The 15,073-nt window shown below is 36.3% G+C and overlaps 1 pseudogene; it reads left to right on the top strand.

The window, feature by feature from the left end:
- The window catches only part of LOC131079950 (ATP synthase subunit alpha, chloroplastic-like), a 108,106-nt pseudogene extending 102,671 nt beyond the window's left edge, over positions 1-5,435 (top strand).
- Positions 5,436-15,073: the final 9,638 nt, after the last annotated feature.

The raw sequence follows: 15,073 nt of genomic DNA, 5'->3' as shown, positions 1-15,073 counted from the left end.
ACACAAAGGAAGACACTTTTCAAAACCAACAGCAAATCTCATGGTAATATTTTTAAATTTATAGTGGATTCAGGGTCTACTAAAAACATTGTAGCAGTTGAGATGGTGGACAAACTAAAATTGAAAAGGTTGCCACATACCACCCCCTATAAGGTATCTTGGTTGAGTAAGGGTCAGCATGTGCTTGTAGATGAGAAAACTTGGGTAGATTCTAAAATAGGAGATTACAAGGATAGTGTTCTATGTGACATATCACCCATGGATGCATGTCACTTGTTGTTAGGACACCCTTGGCAATATGATGTCAAAGCCATACATGATGGGGAGAAGAATTCCTATGTTATCACCAAGGAAGGTAGAAAGTTTCAAATTGATCCCTTGATTGATCAAGGTGAAGAAAGAAATGTTTAATAAAGTGTTATGTTGCTTAGTGGGAAAGAGTTCTGGAAGTTGTTAAAGCATGAAGGGAACCAAGGATGTGCTCTCATAGTGAAACCCAAAGAAGAGACAAAGACTGAAACCAAGCCGGTGATACCTCAAGAGGTGTAGACCTTACTAGACTGGTACAAAGACATATTTGTCAATGAGATATTGGATGTCTTGCACCCTATGAGAGATGTTAACCATCAGATAGAAATCATACCTGGTTCAACTTTGCCAAACAAACTTGCTTACAAAATGACACTTACTCAAAATGAGGAAATAACAAAGAAAGTGCAAGAATTGCTAGATAAGGGTTTGATAAAGAAGAGTTTAAGTCCATGTGAGTGCCCACTATTTTGGCACCAAAGAAATATGGTAAGTGGAGGATGTATAGTGATTCAAGGTCCATCAACAAAATCACAATTAGATACTGGTTTCCAATGCAAAGGATTGAGGATATAAAGGACTACCTAGGTGGGGCTTTCTACTTTTCTAAAGTGGATTTGAAATCAAGTTATCATCAAATTAGGATCAGACCTGGTGATGAATGGATGACAGCCTTTAAAACAAATGAAGGGCTCTATGGATGGTTGGTGATTCTCTTTGGGCTCACAAATGCACCTAGCACCTTCATGAGACTCATGAATAAGGTTCTTCAAGAGTTCATTGGTAAGTTTTTCATTATTTATCTTGATGACATTTTGATTTTTAGCAGGTCAAAGGAGGAGCATATCAAACACCTAAATCAAGTTTTGAGGAAGCTACATCAACAAAAGTTGATGATCAACATGGATAAATGTGATTTTTTCAAAAATGAATTGGTGTATCTTGGTTTTGTAGTTTCTCAAGGTTTTTAAAAAATGGATCCATCAAAATTGGAAGAAATAGTGAATTGGCCTACTCCTAAGTCAATAGGAGATGTAAGAAGTTTCCATGGTTTAGCTTCTTTTTATAGGAAATTCATTAGAGGTTTTAGCCATGTGTGTGCACCTGTCTTGAACACCATCAAAGATGGGATAAAATGTCAGTTTAAGTGGACTAGTGCAGCAGACAAGGGGTTTGAGTTGTTAAAACAAAAGGTAGAAAAACTTCCTTATCTTAGGCTCCCTAATTTCAATCATCTTTTCATTGTGGAGTGTGATGCTAGTAAGTTGGCTATAGGGGTCATTTTGAGCCAAGAAGGTCACCCGGTTGCATTTTTCTCTGAGAAGCTCAATGAAGGAAAACAAAAGTATTCTACCTATGATCTAGAGTTATATGCCATGGTGCAAGCACTCAATAAGTGGTGGCATTATTTGTTACCTAAAGAGTTCATAGTCTACACTGATAATCATGCACTTAGTTTTTTGAATGGGCAGGAGAAATTGAATCAAAGACACCTCAAGTGGGTTGAGTATTTGCAGACCTACACCTTTTCCATCAAGCACAAGAAAGGAGTCACCAATAAGGTAGTGGATGCCTTAAGTAGAAGGGTTATAACCATTCAAGAGATGCAGCTACAAAGTGTGGGGTTAAATTACCTCAAAGACCTCTACCAAGGTGACAAATATTTTGGCGAAGCATATGATGTTTTCTCAAAGTTTGCTAATGCTTGTCATGATGCCTATTCTGATTTTATATTGCAGGAAGGCTTATTGTTTAAAGGACACCTAATTTCCATACCACAATGCTTTATGAGAGACAATATCATCAAGGAGAAGCATCAAGGCAATCTAAGTGGATATTTTGGTCTTGACAAGACCTTAGAGAAGGTTGGCAGGTTTTACCATTGGGCTAAACTACAGTCAGATGTTAGAAGATTTGTGGAGTAATGTGCTTTATGTCAGAGGGTTAAGGGTACCTCTGACAATGCAGGTTTATATCAGCCTCTTACCATACCAACAAGGTCATGGGAGTGTGTGAGTATGGACTTTGTTCTTGGTTTACCTAGAACTCCAAGAGGATATGACAGTGTTTATGTCATAGTGGATAGATTCAAAAAGATGGCACACTTTGTGCCTTGCAAATGCACAAATGATGTCTCCTACATAGTAGGGTTTGTTTCAAAGAGATTGTAAGGATCCATGGTTTGCCTCTTAGCATTGTGAGTGATAGAGATATAAAATTTGTGAGCCACTTTTGGCGAACATTGTGGAAGTAACTTGGTACTAACCTTTCTTTTTCATCTGTATACCATCCACAATCTGATGGTCAAACTGAAGTAGTTAATAGGTCCTTAGGTAATTTACTGAGATGTCTCACCAAACAACATGGTCAAGTTTGAGATCTAGTGTTGGGACAAGCAGAATATGCCTACAATGACTCTATCAATAGGAGCATAGGTCGAAGTCCATTTGAGATTGTATATGGATGTCATCCAAGGGGTATTTTAGAACTTTGAGATCTCAGTTCTATGGACCATAGGAGTGCTCAAGGTGAAAACTTTGCAAAGAATATGAAGGAGATCCATGAACAAGTCAAGCAAACATTTCAGCAGAACAATGAGAAATACAAGATACACGCAATCAAAACAAGAAGAGGAGTATACTGCAAGATAGGTGATCTAGTTATGCCCTATCTAAGAAAGGAGAGACTCCTTAAGGGGAAGCCTAGCAAACTATGCATGAAGAAGATTGGACCTCTTAAGGTTGTGCATAAGTTTGGAAATAAGGCAGAACTACCACCAAACTTGGGCACATCACCAATCTTTAATGTGTGTGATTTGTATCCTTATTAAGGAACTGAACCAGTTACAAACCAAGAAGAGCCTACCGCTATTGAAGATGTAGATTGGATACAAGATCTACCTCCAATCCAAGGTATTAGATACCAACTACAATTCCCTACCTACCCATACACCCCTAAATGATGAAGGATGGATAGGAATACATACAAAGTTAGGATTGATGATACTTTCTTTCCTTTCAGCATGCTCGAGCTAGATTAGATGGATAGCCTCCCACAGCTATCTCTGCTCCATCTGGGGGTGCCAACTATCTATTGGAATGTCGATTAGAATAGTAGGGGCCACCCAATGAATAGGAAAAAGAAAGGGAGGGGGTTTCAATCTTCAAACCTAGATAGCCTTATATATGGAACATACTAAACACCCTACCTTTATTGTTTAATGAAGAGCATCAGTCATCTATGTTGGTTAGACTAGAGACTAGAATAGTAGGAGATTAATCTGATATATAACATTCATATCAATGGAATTATTCAATCTATCTATAGAAAAATAGTCCTAATCTCCCATCCAATTTTTTGGGTTTAAATGCAGAACCAGCGACCTACACAAAAGTGAATTTATTCAAGAAAAAGTAAATAGGAAATATGAATGAAAAGAAAAAAAAGAAAAAGAAAAAAGAAGAAAGAAGAAAGAAGAAAAAACAACTTTGTTGATAATAAAAATCCCTTTTGGCAAAAGAACCCTTTGTAGATTTTGGTCTTTGATACATTGATCTCATTTTTACATAATATGAATGAAAAGGGCAGGCTCAAAAAAAAAAATGTCGGGCTGGAGAGCCGAATGAAAGGTTCATGTTCGGTTTGGGAAGAGATTATCCATTCGTTCAACTTATGAATAGATAATCTACTTTCATTAAGTAATCTATATAATAACCGTAAACAAAAAATATTGAGTATTATTCTGAATTCTGAAGAACTATGTAAAGGAGCTGCTAATCAGCTTGAGCAAGCCCGAGCTCGCTTACGGGAAGTAGAAAGGTGAGCACGCAAAATTCGGGTAAATGGATACTCTCAAATGCAACAAGAAAAAAATGATCTTATCAATGTTACTTCTATTAATTTGAAACAATTACAAAATTTAAAGAATGAAACCATTCACTTGGAACAACAAATAGTAATTGAACTAGTTCAAAAAAAAAATTCTCACCAAGTTGTCTAAAGAGCTCTAGGAACTCTGAATAGTCATTTGAATAACGAGTTACATTTAAGTATGATAAAGCATAATATCGACCTACTCCTAGACATGAAAAACATAACTGATTATATATATAATATAGTAGGTCTTATTTTTCAAATGAGAATTAACTATTGTTAATGGTAACTATTCGACCCGATGAAATCAGTAGTATGATACGTAAATAGATTGAACAATATAATAACAAGGTCCAAGTTGTTAATATCGGTATTGTACTTCAAGTAGGAGATGGAATTGCTCATATTCATGGTCTTGATAAACTAATGGCAAGGGAATTAGTAGAATTCGTAGATGGTACAATAGGTATTGCCCTAAATCTAGAATCAGATAATGTTGGAGCTATATTAATGGGTGATAGCTTGATGATACAAGAGGGCAACAGATACCAATAAGTGATGTTTATTTGGGTCGAGTTGTAAATGCGCTAGCTCGACCTATTGATGGTAAGGGTAAGATTTCATCTTCCGAATCTCGATTGATCGAATCTCCCGCCCCAGGTATTATTTCAAGATGTTATGTATATGAACCTCTTCAAACAGGTGCTATTGCTATTGATTCTATGATCCCTATAGGATGCAATCAGCGAGAACTGATTATTGAGGATAGGAAGACTGGTAAGATGGCAGTAGCTACATATACGATTATAAATCAAAAAAATCACAATCTAATATGTGTTTATGTCGCTATTGGCCAAAAAACTTCTTCCGTAGCTCAGGTAGTTAATACCTTCAAAGAACGTGGCACAATGGAGTATACCATTGTGGTAGTGGAAACTACTGATTCTCCTGCTACATTAAAATGTCTTGATCCTTATACAGGAGCAGCTTTAGCCAGATACTTTATGTATAAAGTACAACATACATTAATCATTTATGATGATCTTTCCAAACAAGCACAAGCTTATTGACAAATGTCTCTTCTATTAAGAAGACCCCCTGGCCAGGAAGCTTATCCAGGAGATGTTTTCTATTTACATTCTTGTTTATTAGAAAGAGAAGCTAAATTAGATTCTCAGTTAGGTGGAGGGAGTTTGACTGCTTTACCAATAATGGAAATATACATTTTTTGTAATAATATAAGTTTAGTTTAATTATAAAATCTATATAATTATAATTATAATAATAAAATTAATCTTAAACTTAATTATTAATTATTATTTGAATATCATATATTTGTTTAAATATATCTATGTAATATTAATTATAAATGATCTCAATAAAATAACTATTAATAACTATAAAATTATATAATATAAATAATAAAATGAAAACAAATATTTTTTAATGACTAAATGAAAAATATTTAAGTGGATTTATGGAGATTGCTTGGAGACCTTTGAGATGGAAAATAATGATTTATTGTGGTATTTCTAAACCTCTAGTGATAGTCTTTGTGGTCGGCAATTGTGATTCAGTAAAGTATGACTATTCTAGTGAACAGTTTGTCAGTTAGGTCTTTGGTCTGGATTGTGACAGATATGTGTTAGATGATTATGTAGTTGTAGTATGATACTTATGAATATATATGCTCACCATATTTTATATTTCATGTGCTCATGTGTTTTACAATTAAAGATATCTGGGTTTGGAATCTGGTTGGTCCAATGGCAGAGTAACAATGTGCAAGAATGTATTGCATTCCTTTATCTTTAGTTGGTTAGAGTGATTTGGTTCATTGTTTTGGCTTCATTGATGGTTTTTTTAGCGATTTTGGTCATTTGCAAGTTTTTTTGGTGGTTCGTAATGAATATTGAATTAGTTGTGTTGGTGTGTGTTAACAATTATTAGTTAAGGTCGAAATATAGTATTTTGGTCCATGTAGTAGCATGTGGTTGCATAAGACCTATTTTGGAAGTCTCTGGAAGGTGTGTTGATATGGTACAATCCCTCACACATTTCATTTGTCTTTTTTATTGCCTTTGAGATTAGTTTTTGTTCTGACCATTTTGTATGTACATGTTACACTTGTTTTGGCCAACCTAGTTGATAATATTGTGGTTGTGGATATTATATAAAGGATGGAATGATTATAGATAAAAGAATGAATTATGTATATTGTGCAAAGCGAATGTGAAGTATTATAGAGGTTTGTATATATTGCATAACAATGATGAAAGAAGTTTGAGATGTGTTTCACCAGTGAATTATGATCAACATTTCAGTGAACGTGGTTTTCTGGAGTTCAACCTTTTTGATATTTTTGTATCAAAACTCACGTATCTTACCCTAAAGAAATAATATTTAATTTTTTGCAAGTCCTTTTTATATCTTGACATAAATTTGTACGCCTTAGTTTTGCAATTTCACTCAAGAGCAATGAGCTCCTTGGCCTTTAGCCTAAAGATTTTAATAAGTTTATTATATTGTGAGCGTGATTCCTGTACTCATAGCTTTTCTTAGTTTAGATTTTCCACATAAAAAATAATATAAGATAATCTATTAAATAGTAGCATAATAATATATTAAAAATAATATTATTAATTATGGGGATTGAAAGTGTCCCAGCATAAAATCCTAAGGATAAGAACAAATATAAAATAAAAATATAATGATATGATAATATAATAATAATAACAATGAATCTTAATAAAATTGTTGTTTTGGTCAAGATTTTATTAAAAATATAATAATATAATAATAATAATAATTTGGAACAAATGGGGACTAGGATAGAGGAGAGTGCTTTGCAACTAGAGCCAACCTCGCATGAGTCGAAGTCAGCCTCATCTGGCTCGTACCTACTCATTTACTACATTTCCCATCGTGCGTAAGAGTGCAGTGTATGGGAGATGGCAATAAAATACCTTGTGCATTGATCCCCTCTTCAAATATTGTTGAAGGAGAAGAGAAGAGTTTCAAATAGGCTCTGGTCGGCTCTAAAAGTCTCCCTGATGGTGTGCACTTCTTGGTGGTGCAATCAACCTCAAATGGACCACGGAATGGAAGTGGAGGAGTAGGTAAGGATTCTTTTGGTTCCATTTTAACCGTTATGCCTAATTCTAAATTGTTGTTCTTGACCATAGTAAGAAGACCCCTTCTAGAAACTTTATGAATGATTGGCTCCAAAAAGTGTGGGTTAATAGATTAGGGTTTCAATTCAATTTTTGTCGAATGATTCAGAAAGGGTTGTACATTTTTTTTTCAAAGATTCTAAAATTTAGAAAGAAGTTATTAAAAAAGAATATTGGAATGTAGGGAATGGTTGTTTCAGAGCCATAGGATGGTCACCTAAGGCCAACTATAATGAGATGCTTGTACTATCATTCCCTAGATGGGTTACCGTGAAAGATGTCCCACCCATTTTATGGAAATGGCTCCCTCAAGCACTGGCTTCCATAGGCAATGTTTTAACAATGGACAATTTGTCCACTCTCCTCCCCCACATGAATGCTACACTCTTAATTTATATTAAACTAGGGGTGGAGATTCCATCAGAAATCCACTTTGAACTTGAGGAGAATGTTTTCACTTGTCCGATTAAATTCCTGGGAGGAATCAATGTGTGTTTCTTGCACAAAAATCAAGGTCATATTCAAAGAAATTGCCCTCTACTGAAGAACTCTAAAAACCCCTCCTCCAAGGGAAAGAACCCTCCCTATGCTTCTATACTAGCCAACCCCCTGCAGACTTCTTATTCTGCTTCTACCTCTAGGGATTCCTCAAAAACCCTTGATTTTGTCCCCCCTTTTGTTCCCCCTGGCTCTCCCGACCTCCCACCTATAGGAGGGCAACTGGTTATGTCCATACTAACTCCTTCCCATATTGTTGATCATGTTGTTTCCCCTACCAAACTTGATGCTCTTCTTGATGTTGTCAGGACTGCTACTAAGTCCCCCTCCCTCCCCTCTCTGGTTGAGAGCAGGGTTTCCTCAATCAATGATGATTTCAAATCTCTAAATCTCACTCTAGCAAGCTTCATGCTCAACAAATTGTGATAGAAAAAATTTAAAAAATGATTGCTACTAAAAAGAGGATTGAAGAGAAAATCAATAACTTTGACATTGTGGTTATCCCTACCAAACTTGTGGGAAAGACCCTAGGTAACCATTCCCTCAAACCTATGACTAATCAGTGCGAGGATGACAAGGAGGGGATGGATAATTCTATCCAAAAATGTGGCTCTAAGAGTACCAATGAACCAATATGTTGCCCTGCATCAGGTGATGCATATTATTCTCCCCTCAATGGTACCCTTACTGTACACTCATAAGTGTGCCAAAATGGGAATGTTACCCTCGGTTCTGAGGCCAGTTTGGGAGGTTGTGTGGTTGATGCCAAGTACATAACCTCCTTGGAGGAGGATCAAATGGGGTGTGAGCCTAATGTTGATAAGATATTCTCTTGGGCACTTGTCCCCTATGTTAAAGACCCCAATCAGGATCTAGTGGCCGAAGCCATGAAGGCTTTTGAAATCCAAAAGGCCAATACTAAGAAAATAAAAAAGAAGAGAGAATCCAATAAGAAAAATGTTTCCCAAGATCTAGGAGCTCAGCAAATGTTTGAGTTCAAAAGAAAAAGAGGCAGGCCAAGTGCTTCTATTGCTTCCCAGCCTATTAGAATAAGTGATCCTAAGCACCTTCCTAAGTGCAATATAACCTTCAGGTCTCCCATGGACACCTCCTCCTAATTTCATATGATGAACCTAAATTATATATCTTGGAATGTCAAGGGATTGTAATTCCCGGATAGGAAATATGTAGTGAGAAGGTTTCTTAAACTCTTTAAAGGAACTGATGTACTATTTCTACAAGAGATTAAGGTTGTTCATTTCTCTCTGGATATTAATCTAAAATGCATATGGAAGGAGGAAGAGCACTTCACTACTAGACATCAAAAGGGAAAAGGTGGGGTAGCCATCCTACTCAGTAACAAACGGAAGAACGTCATAGTAAGATGGGGGTGTTCCCCCTGCAATAGAATGGTTTGGGTGGTATTGAAGTTCAAGGGGTCTAAGTATGGTATTATTTCAGTTTATGCACCCAATGATGTTAAGGAAAGGATTGAATTGTGGAAGTTGATTTCCCAGATGGAGAAAATCCCTTGGATATTGGGTGGAGATTTTAACATGATTGAGAGACCATCAAACAAGAGAGGAGGAAACAAATTTGAATGGAACAGTGATGAGAAGTTTTTTTGGAGCAAAATGATCAATAGGTTAAAATTATTTGATCCCATGGCTGATAAAAAGAGAGAGTCCAATTATATTTGGTTCTCTTGGTGCAATTATCAAAAAGGAAATAAGAGGACATACTCTAGACTAGATAGGTTATATGCTCATAAGGAAGCATTTTGCTTCAATAAGAATGTCTCAGGGATGGATGCAAGGGTGGTACCATATTCACTTTCGAACCACCATCCTATTCGAGTTGTGATCTCCTTAGGAAATGTTGAGAGAGAGAGACGGTTAGTGGTAAAGACAACTTCATCCTCAATCCCACCCTTCTCTTGGATGATGATATTAATCAAGCAGTCCTAATCATCAAACTATTCAATGATCATAATACAAAGTTGCAATCTAAAATAGATAGATGGAACCAAAATGTTAGTAATTGGAGGAAACTCTTCCAAACAGTTGGGAGAATAAAAGAAAAGGACTCTAGAAAACTAGAAATCAATCTTCATAATGTGTTATTGGTTGCAGAATACCAATGCCAGAATGCTCCTGATAATTCAACATATGTTGAGAATGTTCGACACGCCATGGATTCTCTTAGGAAACTAAATCATCATAAGATCCAAGGAATTATAACTAGGGCTAGAATCAATTCGATTGAACAAGGAGACAAAGGGTCTAAATATTTCTTTCAGATGCTTCAAACTAAAGAATCTAAAGAAAGAATAGGTGACATATGGGTTGATGGCCATGCAATATCAACTCCCATTGACATCCTCAATCCTTTTAAATAGTTTTATTCCTCCTTGTTCTATTCAGAGGATAATGACTCATATAAGGAAGATTGTAGAAGGAGGATTAAGTCTATCATCCCTAACAAGATTAGCAAGGAAGACATCAATAGTTTATAAAGAGAGATTGCTCTTGAAGAAGTACTTAATGTCATTTCATCTCTCAGGAATGACAAAGTCTCTAGTCCGGATGGGCTCACAGTGGAATTCTATAAGACTAACTCAGATTGGGTAGGTGAATTGCTCCTAGAAGTATACAAGGAGGCCATTTCTATTGGATCCTCAGGGGAGGAAATTAACACAGGGCTCATTAAACTACTCCCCGAGGATGGAGGTAAACTCTTCTCAAAAATTGGAGACACATTACTCTCCTAAATGTATCTTACAAAATTTTAGCCAAAATCACTTTTAGAAGACTAGAGGGCATTCTCCCTAGAGTCATCAATCACTCCCAAACTGGGTTTTTTAAAGGGAGATATATTTAGGAGAGCTTAATTACCTATTGGGAGGCCATGAATTGGACTAAGATGTCAGGACAACCTTTATCGATGCTTCTTCTTGAGTTTGAAAAGGCATATGGCAGAATTGAATGGAAGTTTGTATTCGTGATGCTAGAAGGGTTAGGTTTCCCTCAAGGGTTTTGCAAGATGGTCAAAACTTTGTTGGCAGATGCTAGTGCATGTATTGAAGTTAATGGCCTTAGGTCTGATAGATTTGGGATCTCCAGGTCTATCCGGTAGGGGTGCCCCTTATCCCCTGCTTCATTTGTCATTGCAGCTGATGCAATGCGCTACTTTTTGAGAGATGACAAGATATTGCCAAGGGTTAATGTATTATCCCTACCAAATAGTGAGGAGTTATCCAATGTACAATTTTCTTATGACATTGCTATTATTGTTGAATATTTTGAAATCAATGTTGGCAACCTAATGGATAAACTGAACATATTTTGTGATGCACCAGGGAGCAAGATCTCTCTGTCCAAATCAACAATGCTTGGTTGGGATACTCATGCTCCTCCTTGGTTTGACCAATTATCCATAACTTGGGGGGGGGGGAGCAAATCACCAGGTGAAGTATACCCTTCTCAGTTAGTCCTAATCTTAGAGAAATGTGGCTATGGATTAGAGAAAAAAATTGATGGAAATGTGTGCAAGTGGAAGAAACATTTTCTTTCCCTAGCTGGTAGAGTGCAAGTATGTCAGAAAATCCTCTCAGCCTACAACATTTACTATGCTTCTTCTTGGTTATTCAGCAATTATTAGTGGCATCATATTCAAAAACAAATTAGGAAATATGTATGGTCTGATGGCAGAGGGAGTAAAAAAGTGCATGCGGTTTGGTGGGAATGGTGTGCCATGAGCAAAGCCAAAGGGGGTCTAGGCTTGAAAGATTTGAGACTACAAGGGATGGCACTAGCCTCCAAATAGATCTTCAAAGAACTAACTAGGAATGAACCTTGGAAGGTTCTAATTAGGAACAATAATGCTCATTCTATCCCAAAACAGGGTAAGGCCTAGAAGTTTCTACCACTAGATGACCTAGTAGCTGGTCACTTTTCTATCCATCCAGTGGTGTTTGTGGTGTTCAGGGCTATCTGGAAAGAATGGAAGGAGTAAGGAAATTCATTACTAACAATGGTATTAGCATTAAGGATCAAAAGATATGTGGAGGTAGATCTATATGGTGGAATTTATATAACAAAGGTAAACCATATGAACAATATAGTATCAAGAGTATGTATTCCACCATATGAACAATACAGTTGTTTTGATATTGTTCTATATATGTAATACATACTCCTGATACTGTTAGGGTTTAGATCCCCTCACCAGTTTTGTATTGTTCATATGTACTTTGGTAGTGTTAGTTGGGAATGATTTTGCTCATGTATGGTATCTTATATTTAATTAAAAATAATAATAATAATAATAATTTGGTACTAAAAATGATTTTTTGAAATGTCTCTGCGAATTTTTCATGAAAAATATCTAGACATCGAGCAACATAAATGGTTCTTTGGTAAAACAAAATATGTGGTTTTGGCTTGCAATTCGGGGAACTGGGCTCCCCTTCCTCAGACAAAATCAGAATGGCAAATAGTGAAATCTAGGAGATATCAGAGGGCAGTGAGGAAGGGCTTACCATTTTCTAGGGTTGGAATATGTTTTAGTGGTAAATAGAATACCCTCTCCCTGGAAGGCTCTTTCAAGCCGACCATCTCCAATAGATTCACCCATTCGCAGAATCTTGAGGGTGGTTTTTTCAAAACCAGTTCCCTGAAACAAGCCAAAAAAAAAAATATCAAGAACTTGGATAGCTAGAGATCGGGTGTTAATAATGCTAGACCTAAGATATCTAATGAGGGATGTAAGAAACCCAAATCTCTACTTCCTTCCAAACCTATGGTGGTGAAGTCGAATTTGGAAACAAACCCTAAATCAAAAAAGAAAAATGTATTGGAAATCAATGATAGTCTGGTTGAAAGGAATCAACAAACATGCAAAACAATTGGGGTTTTTGCTACATGGTGTGGACTTGGAGTCCTGACAAAGGTAATTGCGGATTGGTTCAAATATTCCTTCAACCAGATAGCGAGTATTTCTATCTTGTCTGAGAGTTTTCTTTATATTGATTATGGAAATGCCAAGCATAAGAATGAATTCTTAACAGGTAAATCTCTGATTTTTAAAGGCTTTAGTTTTAAACTTTTAGATTGGCAACATGCTTTCAATCCAAGTAAATTGGAATCATTTAAAGCAGATAGACCGGTTTTGATCCCTAACTTACCAGTAGAATTAATGGATAAAGAAATTATTAGGAAAATAGGTAATCATTTAGGAAAATTCGTAGAGATTAGTGATAAAGGCCAGATGTATTCAGAATGTGTATTGATAGTTAATATGGATATTAATGTTAATTCACTCAGCCCTATTGAAATTAGAACTAGGGAGTCAACTTTCCTAATTTACCCTAAAATTTATAGAGGGATTTTAGATCTAGATTTAGCAGTCAAATAGATCTCAGGGGTTTTACCCTTTCAAAAAAACCATGGGGAAGACCCTAAGATGGATATTTGTTTCAATATGGAAAAGGAAGGGTTTGTGATCAAGGATAGCTTTCCCCCGGCAGGGCAGTCTGATGAGGTAGAAGAAGGGGAAATTGTGTGTGATCAATGTATGGTTGAGGGAGTGAATTCCTCTCCCTTGATATCCCATAAGGCTATTTTGACAGATGGGAAGGGTAGGGATACTGACACAAAGAAGGAGAAGAGTTGTTGTATGGGGAAATTTAAAAATTTATCTAATGATAATAAGGATGAAATCAATCTTGACGTTGATTGTTGGGTTGCGGATGAGGTGGGGGATTTTAATCCTATCCCTATATAGGATGTTGGTACGAAAGCCTAGGGTAGTCTCGAAGAAAACGGTTTCCCCCAATCATTGGAGGCTCCCAATAGATTGGAAAAGGATGAACAAGAGGAGGATTTGGTTTGTAAAGAAGAGGAGGTGAATTGCATTATCAACTATTTATGTGATTTAGTTACTGAGGACATCCTGGAGAATTTATTGGATGAAATAGTAGATAGAGAAGAGTTAGAATTACAAAAAAGATTGTTGATGAAGGGATTACGAATTTTATCAATCCTCCAAAGGTCATGGATATGGAGGCCCTTATAATGGAGTTAAATGACAAATAAAATGGTGAAACTTCTGAAGCATTATTAATTGAACAATGGGTTGGGGAGAAGGTTACATCGGATTGTTCAAAACATTGTAAGAAGAGAGGCAAGAAATCCCTATCGAAGTTGAGAGCTAATGATGGAATAGTTGAAGGTCAGGTTAAACTTATGGATATTTTTCATGTAGGGAAGGGGAAGGTCCTTCCCACAACACCATGAAAGAATTTTCATGGAATGTTAGGGGTTTAAATGCCCCTAACAAGCAGTGGATTGTTAAACATTGTCTATCTACCTATACTTTTGATTTAGTTATGTTACAGGAAACCAAACTAGAGAAAGATGACTTAGCCTCTTTTGGTAAACAATTAGGCTTTAGACATATTACAAGAGTACCAGCCATTAGAGCCTCAGGAGGTCTGGCCATGATTTGGGATCCTCACAATATTGGGTTCTCATTACTAGAAACTCATGGCAATTGGATTAGTGGCAGAGTCACCAATTTTAAACATAAAATAGATTTTCTCATTATTAATGTTTATGGACCAACACTAAATGAGGACAAAAGGAGGGTTTGGAAGGAAATTGAGGAATTCATAAGTAGTACCCAGGAATAGACTTGCACCATAGGAGGTGACTTCAATGCTATTATTAATCAATCTGAGAAATGAGGAGGCAAAGGCAAAACCTCTAGAGATACTTTAGACTTTGTAGATTGGATCCATCGTAGTGGCTTGGTAGAGATTAACATGGTTAAGGATGCCTTTATCTGAAATAACAGAAGGTTAGGTTTTAGTAATATCACAAAAAAATTAGATAGGTTCGTTGAATCAGGTAGTCTCATCAACAATTTGTATATCTTAGAAGCCTCAATCTTACCCTTCTCGAGCTTGGATCATTTTCCAATTCAACTTAACATTCTTGCGGATTCAGGACCAAGAAGATGTCCTTTCAAATTTGAATAGATGTGGTTGAGAAATGATAATATTCTTAGGCTTTTAGAGGAATGGTGGAAGGAGGCAGAGGTCTCTGGGTCTGAGATCTTTAAGGTAGTCAATAAGATTAATATAATAAAGAAGAAGCTCATATTGTGGAATAGGGAACACTTTGGTAATGTATATAACAAGAAGGCATAGGTGGAAGTAG

Source organism: Cryptomeria japonica, chromosome 10 (genome assembly GCF_030272615.1).
Source record: "Cryptomeria japonica chromosome 10, Sugi_1.0, whole genome shotgun sequence".
Taxonomy (NCBI): Eukaryota; Viridiplantae; Streptophyta; class Pinopsida; order Cupressales; family Cupressaceae; genus Cryptomeria; species Cryptomeria japonica.
Note: the sequence above shows the minus strand (reverse complement) of the source record. Positions and strands in the feature narration are given on the sequence as shown.